General features: G+C 41.6%; 1 pseudogene; it reads left to right on the top strand.

Annotated features, from left to right (window-relative positions):
• The first annotated feature begins 7,147 nt into the window (after positions 1 to 7,147).
• The window catches only part of LOC127446891 (intraflagellar transport protein 88 homolog), a 36,342-nt pseudogene continuing 32,436 nt past the window's right edge, over positions 7,148 to 11,053 (top strand).

The raw sequence follows: 11,053 nt of genomic DNA, 5'->3' as shown, positions 1-11,053 counted from the left end.
TGCCAAAACACACTAGGGCTTTCAATAATGCTTTGGTTTAAACGCATTAGGCAGTAGAAATTTGTCAAATAAATCCAGTTAGAAATGTAATCACAAAAGAGAAAAAACACAGGGTGGATGGTGAAAACATAATCGATACGCGACACATTGTAAAATCTCTCGTGGATAGCCAATGGCAATCGGTCTCTGTATCCTAGCAACCAAACCCATATTACGTTTGCGCTCCATGTAGTTAGCAAGCTACCGCTACAGGCGGGGTTTTTTTTAGGACATCATCCGAATTAATTTGGACTTTTCTTCAGTCTACACATTTTTTAGTTAATCAGGTGAGTTAAACTATAATAACGCAGAAATGAAAGATGCTGGGAGTTAATTTAAACACGAAGGACGGCGTATGGTTCGCGAACTAGCCTAGTAAATGAACATATCGAGTAAATAACATATTTATTTAGAAGATTAGATGTCTCAAATTTGCAAGAGCTACTCGTTTTCTGCTTTTCTACGTTCTGTAAATGTATCGTCTGTATATATAAGAAACTTTGCAAGAAAGTTGCACATGAACGACCCCTCAAGTCGTAGTTACGACTGGGAAACTCGGAGATAATTTTGATGCCCGAGATTCCAGGATGGGAGGATTCGTAAACTTTCAATATGGCGGAGGAGAGAACGGTTTCTGTAGTGAATGACAGGTTTTGTTCATTTTTGTAAATACAGTTAATTGTTAGTACTTGCCGTTTTGGTCAAATTAATTTATGTATATCAGCAACCATTTGATGCTTATTGTACATTTTTACACCGATAAAATAGCATGTATTTGACCAAAAATTCCATTGTCGTCAGCAAGCTAACTGAGTAATTTATTATGCTGTCAAAATAAAAGTTCCTCAAAAATTATGTATGAATGAACCTGGCGTTGTTCATTCATATCTGTCTTTCTGACAACAATGCACGTGAACACGACGTACTCGTAATTACTACTTCAGAAGTGGGAAGTAGGATAATTATGATAGCACATGAAGGCAGCATAAATGCAAAGATGTTATTGTATTAAAACTTGGATTATTTTAATCATTTAAAGGAATATTTCGGGTTAAATACAAGTTAAGCTCAATCGACAGCATTTGTGCATAATGTTGATTTCCACAAAAATTAATTTAGACTCTTCCCTCCTTTTCTTTAAAAGAAAAATCGAGGTTACAGTGAGGCACTTACAATGGAAGTGAATGGGGCCAATTTTGGAGGGTTTAAAGGAGACCTATTATTGTACTTTTTACAAGATGTAATATAAGTCTCAGGTATCCCCAGAATATGTCTATGAAGTTTCAGCTCAAAATACCCCACGGATCATTAATTATACCATGTTGTAAATCGTCTTGGTTACGTACATAACCTCGGTTCCCTGAGACGAAGGGAACGAGACATTGCGTAGTTACGCATATGGGGAGTGCCTTCATACATGACCTATTTGAAACCTCTCTACAATAATGCCAGTATTCTAATATTGGCTATGGTGTTTGAACCCCACCTGTTTTGGCGTGAAACTGACCGCTATAAAAACAGGTGTGCAGACACCATTTCCTCAGAATTTCTGACTGAGAACAAGGAGTGCATTGCTTGTGTCTCAAGAACTCGGAGTCTTGTAGTGCGGCTAGTGTTCGCAATGTCTCGTTCCCTTCGTGTCAAGGAACCGAGGTTACGTACGTAACCGAGATGTTCCCTTACGACTCAGTCCACTTGACATTGCGTAGTTACGCATATGGGGAACAGAATCCCATCACGCCACACTACACGACATAACCTCCCAGAGAGGAAACATGGTGGCGCAGTCTCGTGGGACGGCGACCGACATGAGCATGCCGCAGTGAGTGATCCTCGTGATGGCCAGGAGGAGAGCACTCATAACGAATATATGAACTATAGTCATATAGTATGAATTAACTATTTATGAACCCAGTCGGGAAGGGAGTTTATTTATAATGAAAGTGCTTGTGACTTTATGGTAAATTATAATGGCCTGAATGCAAGCAGTTGTGTAAATGATGGGGAGCCTGTACTTAAAGGGAAGGGCATAAGTGTATATATATATATATATATATATATATATGGTCAGTGAATACCAAGTGCTCTAAACAGAGAGGACTTGTGAAGAAAGAGACGTTACGTCTAGGTTGTAAAACCTTGCGAATGTGTTTTGAGAGGACCATCCTGCTGCAAAACATATGTCTTGTAAGGACACACCATTCGTCCATGCCCATGAGGAGGCCATGCCTCTCGTTGAGTGTGCTTTAACACCAACTGGGCAAGTCTGACCCTGCGACTCATAAGCCAGGGTAATTGCATTGACAGTCCAGTGAGAAAGTCTTCGCTTGGAGATGGACATTCCTTTTGTGTGTCCTCCATTGCATATAAAGAGCTGATCAGACAGTCTGAACTGGCAAGTACGCTCAACGTATGCTTGTAGCGCCCGCACAGGGCATAACAAATGCAATGATTGTTCCTCATCCGAATTAAATGGAGGAGGGAAGAAGGACTGAAGATGAACCACCTGCGCTTTGAAGGGTGTGGTCAGGACCTTGGGTACATAGCCTTTCCTGGGTTAACAGTGGCTCTTGAAGGACCGGGGCCAAACTCCAGACATGAATTGTCGACTGATAGTGCATGCAGGTCACAGACCCGTTTTTCTGAGGTCAGAGCCAGCAGTAGTGCGGTCTTAACGGAGAGCATGCGCAAATCAACAGAGGCCAAAGGCTCGAAGGGGGGCCCTGCGAGAGCTTTTAGGACTAAAGTTAAGTCCCAAGTCGGGACTGTAGTTGGCCGAGGTGGGTTTAATCGCCTTGCTCCTTTAAGGAACTTTATGATTAAATCATGCTTGCCTATAGAGGCGCCAGTTTCATGTGCATGATACACAGATATAGTTGCCACATACACTTTGAGCGTTGACGGGGTGAGTCCTGCGTCTAATTGCTCTTGAAGAAATATTAGAATTTAATGTATGGGCAGTTTACTGGGTCCTTGCTATGTGAGAGACACCAATCAGTGAACACCTTCCATTTTAGTGCATAGAGGTGTCTCGAGGACGGTGCTCTGGCCTGTAAAATGGTGTTCATGACTGAACGCATCAGTTCTGGCGCGTGTAGTGCGCCCCGTTCAGGGGCCACACATGCAGGTTCCACAGCTGGGGCTGGGGATGCCAGATTGTGCCTTGCGCCTGAGAGAGGAGATCCCTCCTCAGTGGTATTTCCCATGGTGAGCTGTATAGCATCTCCATCATTTCCGGAAACCATGGCTGGTTGGGCCATTTCGGCACAACTACTAGAACTGTTTCCTTGTCCTCTCGGACTTTGCATATGACAGAGTGAATGAGGCATACCGGGGGAAATGTATATTTGTGTTTCGCCGGCCATTTGTGTACCATTTCATCCGTTCCCAGCAGGGCTTGGGACTTCGAATAACAGAGGGGACAGTGGGCATTCTCCACTGAGGCAAATAGATCGATTTCTGCTTTGCTGAATATTTCCTAAATCCTCAATACAATTTGAGGGTGAAGTCTCCATTCACCCGGTATCACCCCTTAGCGTGACAGTAGGCCCGCGCTGTAATTCAGGCGGCCTGGGACATATGTCGCTCTCAGGGAGAGATTGGGCATCCATCGCACACCGCCCCCCAACCTGTGTTGGAAGCATCCGTGGTCACCACTTTCTGCCTGACAACTTGGGACTTCGAGTACCAAAGGGGACAGTGGGTATTCTCCACTGAGGCAAATAGACCAATTTCTGCTTTGCCAGATATTTCCCAAATCCTCAATACAGTTTGAGGGTGAAGTCTCCTGAATTCCGCTTTGGAGGTTTATATATGCCACAACTGTCATGTTGTCTGAGCGAATCAGGACATGACAGTTTGCTATTTCTGACTGAAAAGCCTTTAAGGCTAGAATGATAGCTTAAGCTGATACAGCTTAACAGCTGATAGCTTAAGGCGCTGGTAGAAAGCAGGAGCTGTCCATGGTGCTAAAGCAGCTATACAGCGGCGGGATATAGTGATGCGCATGTGCCCCAAGCACGTCGTGGCACACAGCGCTTCAGCCAGCACTGAAGAGGTCTCATGTGTAAGAGACCTAATGGAATGACGGATGCCGCTGCCATAAATCCCAATGCTTTCTGAAACAGTTTCAGTGGAAGTGTTCTCCCCAGTTTGAACTGAGACACTGTGGAATGGCTGAAGCAGCAAGTCTGTGCAGGCATTACAAAGCCTCTGATTGCACCAGTAACAGCCAATTGTCGAGGTAGTACAAGATGCATATGCCGCTCAGTCTCAGAGGGGCGAGAACCGCATCAATGCACTTTGTGAATGTGTGAGCAGCCAGAGACAGTCCAAAGGGCAGGACTTTGAATTGATATGCTGTTCTCTCGAACGCGAATCTCAAAAATATCCTGTGATGTCGTACAATTTGTATATGCAAGTACGTATCCTTCAGATCTATCGACGCAAACCAATCGTGTAGGCGTACATGCGATAAGATCCGTTTCTGAGTAATCATTTTGAATGGGCGCTTTATAAGTGCACGATGTAAATGTCTCAGATCCAGGATTGGCCAAAGTCCGCCGTCTTTCTTTGGAACAAGAATATTACAGCTTACTTACTTAATATTAATATTACTTTCTTCAGACGAAACCGTGGAAGACAGAACGCTGTTGAAACAGGGTGGCCGGCGTGCAAATTGGATCGTATAACCATGTTAGATCGTTTTTGCACCCATTCTGAAATACCCATTAGGGCTCGTCACGCATCCGCGTAATAGGACAGAGGGCAATTTGGTTTGCTCACTGTATGATATAATGCGTCGCTCACGATAGGGAAGCGGTTGCGCATAATGTGTGTGCTATGAAGAGGAAAAAGGGGCTCTTTATTGAGAATATGTGAGCATCTCGTGCATTTGCAACGAATGCTGTATTCTTTTTTTGCACTTATTGCATTTTCTATTGCATTTATTTGAGTGCAAGACACAGAAACAACATTTTGAACAATATTGTGAACAACAATATTCCTTTCCCGACAAACAATAGTGGGGAGATGGGGAACAGTGTTTTGTGTCTCCAATCGAGCCTTTTTTGGAGCAGACCTGGAGGGAACCACGGGCCCTGCTTTCCGCTTCAGAGGGTTGTGCCCGTCAGGAGTGCTTTTGCTGTGCATGCTGATATGCAGGTGCCGGTGAGGCAGCAAGTATGGGGCTTTTAGTCGGGCGCTGGCTCGAAACGGAGCAAGGGCGAACCGGCTGTGATATACTCCATTTGGGCATAAAGTGTCTCATAGCCTGTGACTGCTGCTGAATCGTGACGTAACGCTCAGCAAACTTATTCACAGAGCCGCCAAAGAGGCCGGCTGGAGACACTAGAGTATCAAGAGCAAAAGAGTGGCTTTTTCCTTATCACTCATTTCTGTGAGGGTCAGCCATATATGTTGATCCAGAACTGCCAGGTTGACCATGGACTTGCCAATGGCCTGCGCAGTGACTTTCGTGGTATGCAGCGCTAAATCTGTAGCAGTGCAGAGCTCTTTGAATATCTCTGGATCGAAGCCGTGCTTGTCCATTTGCCTGAGGAGCTTGACTTGAAATTCCTGGAGCACCGCCATTGTGTGGAGTGCTGATCCAGCTTGTTCTGCTGCTGAGTAAGCTCTTCCCGCCAGTGCGGACGTTTGTCCACACGGTTTGGAAGGATGTATGGGGCGTGATTTCCACGCCCTGTTACTCGCTGGGCAGAGGTGTGCCGCTTTAATAACCGTTTTCTTCCTCGTGATCCACATTAAAGAGGATGGCGTCACTGTGCGAGCGTGCCGTATAAGGTCGCGCACCAGGACTTGGATAGTTCGTTATGAACTTCGGGGAAGAATGGGGCAGATTTGCGAGATGCTGCCGTATGACGGCGTCCGGACTGCTGGAACCATTCATCGAGGCGAGACTGTTCAGGTTTCTCTGGGGGAGACCACTCAAGGTGAAGCTCTTTGGCCACCCTTGTAAGGACGCAGATCATCTCCCTGTCAGTGGCGCGTGCACGCTCCTCGCCCTCACTGGGGGGAGGGGCGGCAGCATCATCCACTGACCACTCGCCTGATGCAGCGAGAGACATAATGACATCGTCATTATTATCCCCAGCTTTAGAACCACTGTACAAGGCTAGGCCGCCCGCTCTTTTAGAAGGCCGGAGCTCGTCTCGCACATAGCGTATCAGAAAACATGCGCTTCGGAGAGATTTAGGGGCTCGCGGGGCGTGTGCCGCCACAAGGACCATCTCAAAGTCATGCTGCTCGACCTCGTGGCACTGCCGTACCTCATGTGAATCCTCGGGTATCACAGAAGAGGCGGGTGGGAGGGCTTGTGAGGCTGAATCATCCCTCAGAATGAGGGTGATTCACGAGCGAAGCGTCTTGAGACTCATGCTCTCACATGCTGCATGGGCACGGCCCAGACAGTAAACGCAGCTCTCATGCTGATCTGACAGTGGAATGTGCTTCTCGCACAAGGAACACTTACGGTACAACATCTTTAAAAAGACGCAAACACGTAAGTGACTCTTTTAGATATATAAATATATAAATTAATATATATTTATATTTATATCACACATTATACAATACACAATATACAATTGCTTTGTAAGGATACATAAACCCTGCCGAAGCGCTGCGGGGAATCAGGATGCTGAGGCCCGTTCACCAGCGACGCGTCAGTTGGCGAGGCGGTGTGATGTTTGCAGGAACACTGCAAGGGAGCGGAAAGTTTTCCCGCTTCTAGACAAGAGATGATCGCTGTCTTGAAGGAAGAAATTCTGAGGAAATGGTGTCTGTGCACCTGTTTTTATAGCGGTCAGTTTCGTGCCAAAACAGGCGGGGCTCAAACACCATAGCCAATATTAGAATATTGGCATTATTGTAGAGAGGTTTCAAATAGGTCGTGTATGAAGGCACTCCCCATATGCGTAACTACGCAATGTCAAGTGGACTGAGTCGTAAGGGAAGCCTCTTTTTGGGTGGAATCAAAAACACACTGTTTTCGTGTGTGTCTCTTTAAATGCAAATGAGCTGCTGCTCCCCGCCATATTTCCGGAAGAGGGCTGTGCCTTTACAGCTAGTGCTTCGGATACTACAGCAACAACAAATCAGACTACAGTCTGTGCAGATGTGCGGGCCTTTGCAAGTAAACATTCCACTTTTAGTACAACTCTCTTATGTTCACAGAAAACGTATATAGTTTTCAAAATGACAATCACCTTACTGTATTGTGCATAATAAAGGTGCGGTTATGAATTATACAGACAGTAAGCGTAAAAATAACGACATAGCTCTGGTCTCCGTGAATACAATCAGAGACAATGGTAACTTTAGCTGCATTAGCCATGGAATCAGCTAACAAGCACATTTGGAAAGGCAATTTGCAAACATTCACAAAATATAAAGTGCAATACTTACATCTTCAGGATATAAAGCTGGAACACGAACAGTTGGTACTGATCCATGCTTGAGAATAAAATTTTTGGAAAATCCTGCTTTATGTTGACCCTCATTCACAAAGCAGTCCGGTGTAAAATGATTTGCACAAACATACACGAATTTTGGTATGTTTTGGGGCACATTTGCTTCAAAAACAAAACTTGTCCACTGCATCTTCAGTGGCTCTGATGCCAGGAGTACATGAAGACTCTTATGTTCACTTTTACAGCCAACAATAGAACACTTATGATGCTTACGAAGCTGAGACATTATTCTTCTCACTGTAGCTGCTCCAGCGCAGAAAAAATTGGCGGACTGTGTGTAGATCACTCAGGGGAGGATCTATGATAATAGGGTGGAGTCCGTCACCAGTCGTGGGTGGGGCCTGCTCTAACATGACGTCACGTTAGAGCAGAAACGAAAACCAATCGCTTTGAGACACTGTTTTAGATTAATAGAAATATAAGAAAGAGGAGTGGGTGGACTTTTAACATTGTAGGGTGGTTGTGTACACACACTGCCGACTCACATTTATGTTCAAACACCATGTAAACGTGAATTTTTCATAATAGGTCCCCTTTAAAGGCAGAAATGTGAATCTTATATTTTTATAAAAGCACTTACAATAATTCTCCAATTAATTCTTCAGTTAATTACCAGTTACACCAGTTCTGTCTGGAGGAATGGGCCGAAATTCCAGCAATTTATTGTGAGAAGCTTGTGGAAGGCTACCCAAAATGTTTGTCCCAAGTTAAACAATTTAAAGGCAATGCTAACAAATACTAACAAACTGTATGTAAACTTCTGACCCACTGGGAATGTGATGAAAGAAATAAAAGCTGAAATAAATAATTCTCTCTACTATTATTCTGACATTTCACATTCTTAAAATAACATAGTGATCCTAACTGACCTAAGACAGGGAATGTTTTCTACGATTAAATGTCAGGAATTGTGAAAAACTGAGTTTAAATGTATTTGGCTAAGGTGTATGTAAACTTCTGACTTCAACTGTATGCATATATATATATATATATATATATATATATATATATATATATATATATATATATATATATATATATATATATATATATACATACACACACACACACACACACACACACACACACAGGGTTGGGAGGGTTACTTTTGAAATGTATTCCACTACAGATTACAGAATACATGCTGTAAAATGTAATTTGTAATGTATTTCATTAGATTACTCAAGGTCAGTAACGTATTCTAAATACTTTGGATTACTTCTTCAGCACTGGTAGATTTTTTCACTTGTTTTGACTATAAAAACTCTCCAATACAGTAAGACAAAATACACATGTTAAAAATACATTCTCTGAAACACCTAAATATCTTATGCAGTGTTGTTTCTAAAACAAGATCAATCAAATTGATCTTGTTTTAAGGATTTTAAAATATTTTTACGGGAAAACAATACAAAACTTATTATCAAGAATACGATTTTTGCCCTAATATCAAAGGTCTTACTAGAAAAAAGAAATTATGATCCAACATGAATTTTCTTGAAAAAAAATATGATCGTGCCTGGTAACGTGCATGTAAAATGGCTAGAAACAGCATTTTAGCTTAGCGTAAAGCTGACAATTTACACAAGGTTTATTTCTATTTCTTCTGCTCCAAATTTCTCTGTCTGCTCGTATGAATGTAACACATCATAAGAAAGTGTTTCACCGCTGTTCAAATGCAGTTTGGATCGCATCATTTATATGTATAAATGTTTTCCATCTGAAAGGACTAAATATTAAATGAAACAATTGACAATAAAATGCAAAGTAATCTCTTCAATAATCAAAATACTTTTTGAATGTAACTGTATTCTAAATACCAATGATTTAAATTGTAACTGTAGTGGAATACAGTTACTTATATTTTGTATTTTATATATGTAATCCCGTTACTCCCCAACCCTGTGTGTATGTATGTATATATAATATGTGTGTGTATGTATGTTTCTATATTTTTTCTTTTCTTTTTGTATACTTGTGGTTTGTTTGAAAGAATGGATGGAAAATCTATGATGAAATAGTTATGTTATATCTGTAATGTACAGTATTTATATTATTTAACTGGTGTTTCTGAATAATAATAAAAAAGAAAAAGTAAAAAAAAGAAGAAGAGAAGAATAGGTTTAAAGAATGGCTTTTCACATCGCAGAACATACCAACCCAAAAGTATTTAATGTATGCTATATCCATATATGTTGGGTCCTGAGATCCGATTTCATGTGTTTTTCAAAGTAGATTATGGAGAACGTGCATCTTGCCCCAGAGGAGGAGGAGGATGATCTGTATACAGGCTACAATGAATACAATCCAACGTTTGACTCAGAGGTACACAAATACTTCAACCCTAGCCATGCATTTATTAAAATTTATAAATTTAGCTTTTATGCATTGTGATTTTCCTGTCCCTGCAGGACCTTCACAATGATGTGGGTTTTCAACAGGCCGTCAGGACTAGTCATGGGAGAAGACCACCAGTAAGTCATACATGCTCAGACATGCTAGAACATGATAGCAATGCCTTGCTACATGCTAGCAACATGCTAGTAAAGCTTAGCTTCATGCTAGAACATGCTAGTGTTGCCTAAAACATGCAAGAACATGCCTAGCTAAATGTTAAAACATGGAAGCAATGCCTAGCATTATGTTAGCAATACCTAGCTACATGTTAGCAACCTTTAGATACATGTTAAACATGTTAGCAATTCCTAGCTACATGATAAAACATGCTAGCAATGCCTAGCAACATGCTAGCAACACACAGCTACATGTTAAAATAAGTTAGCAACATGCTAGCAATGCCTAGCTTCATGCTTAAACATACTAGCAAAACCTAGCTACATGTTAAAACATGCTAGAAACACCTAACTACATGCTAAAACATGTTAGCAATGCCTAGCAACATGCCAACAATACCAAAGCTACACGTTAAATCATGCTAATAATAACTAGCAACATGCTACCAACCAGAGTTATTTTCATAAACTGAAATAAAATAAATATTGCAAACTAAATGAAAAACTTAAAAACTAAACTAACAATAGTTATTGAAAAAGTAACTGAAATAAAATAATAATAATCAATAATAAATGATCATTTGCACAATCATCGAGCACTCACTTATCATGGTGGAATAATCTGACCCGAGTGCAGTTGGTGATGTGGCATATGATGCATGTGATGTTAGATGATACGGCTGGGAGGATACGACAGAGCCTTGTTTGTACCGTCTAAAGTGAAATGCTGAAACGCCAGCAGTGAAAGTCATCAAAATTTGCACTGCTGCTAAACGTGAACATAAAATTGTGCTCAAAAGTTTGCATACCCTGGCAGAAATTGTGAAATTTTGGCATTGATTTTGAAAATATGACTGATCATGCAAAAAAACTGTCTTTTATTTAAGGATAGTGATCATATGAAGCCATTTATCATCACATAGTTGTTTGGATCCTTTTTAAATCATAATGATAACAGAAATCAACCAAATGGCCCTGATCAAAAGTTTACATACCCTTGATTGTTTGGCC

Source organism: Myxocyprinus asiaticus, chromosome 10 (assembly GCF_019703515.2).
Source record: "Myxocyprinus asiaticus isolate MX2 ecotype Aquarium Trade chromosome 10, UBuf_Myxa_2, whole genome shotgun sequence".
In the NCBI taxonomy this organism is placed as follows: domain Eukaryota; kingdom Metazoa; phylum Chordata; class Actinopteri; order Cypriniformes; family Catostomidae; genus Myxocyprinus; species Myxocyprinus asiaticus.
This window is presented reverse-complemented; position numbering and strand designations above follow the sequence as displayed.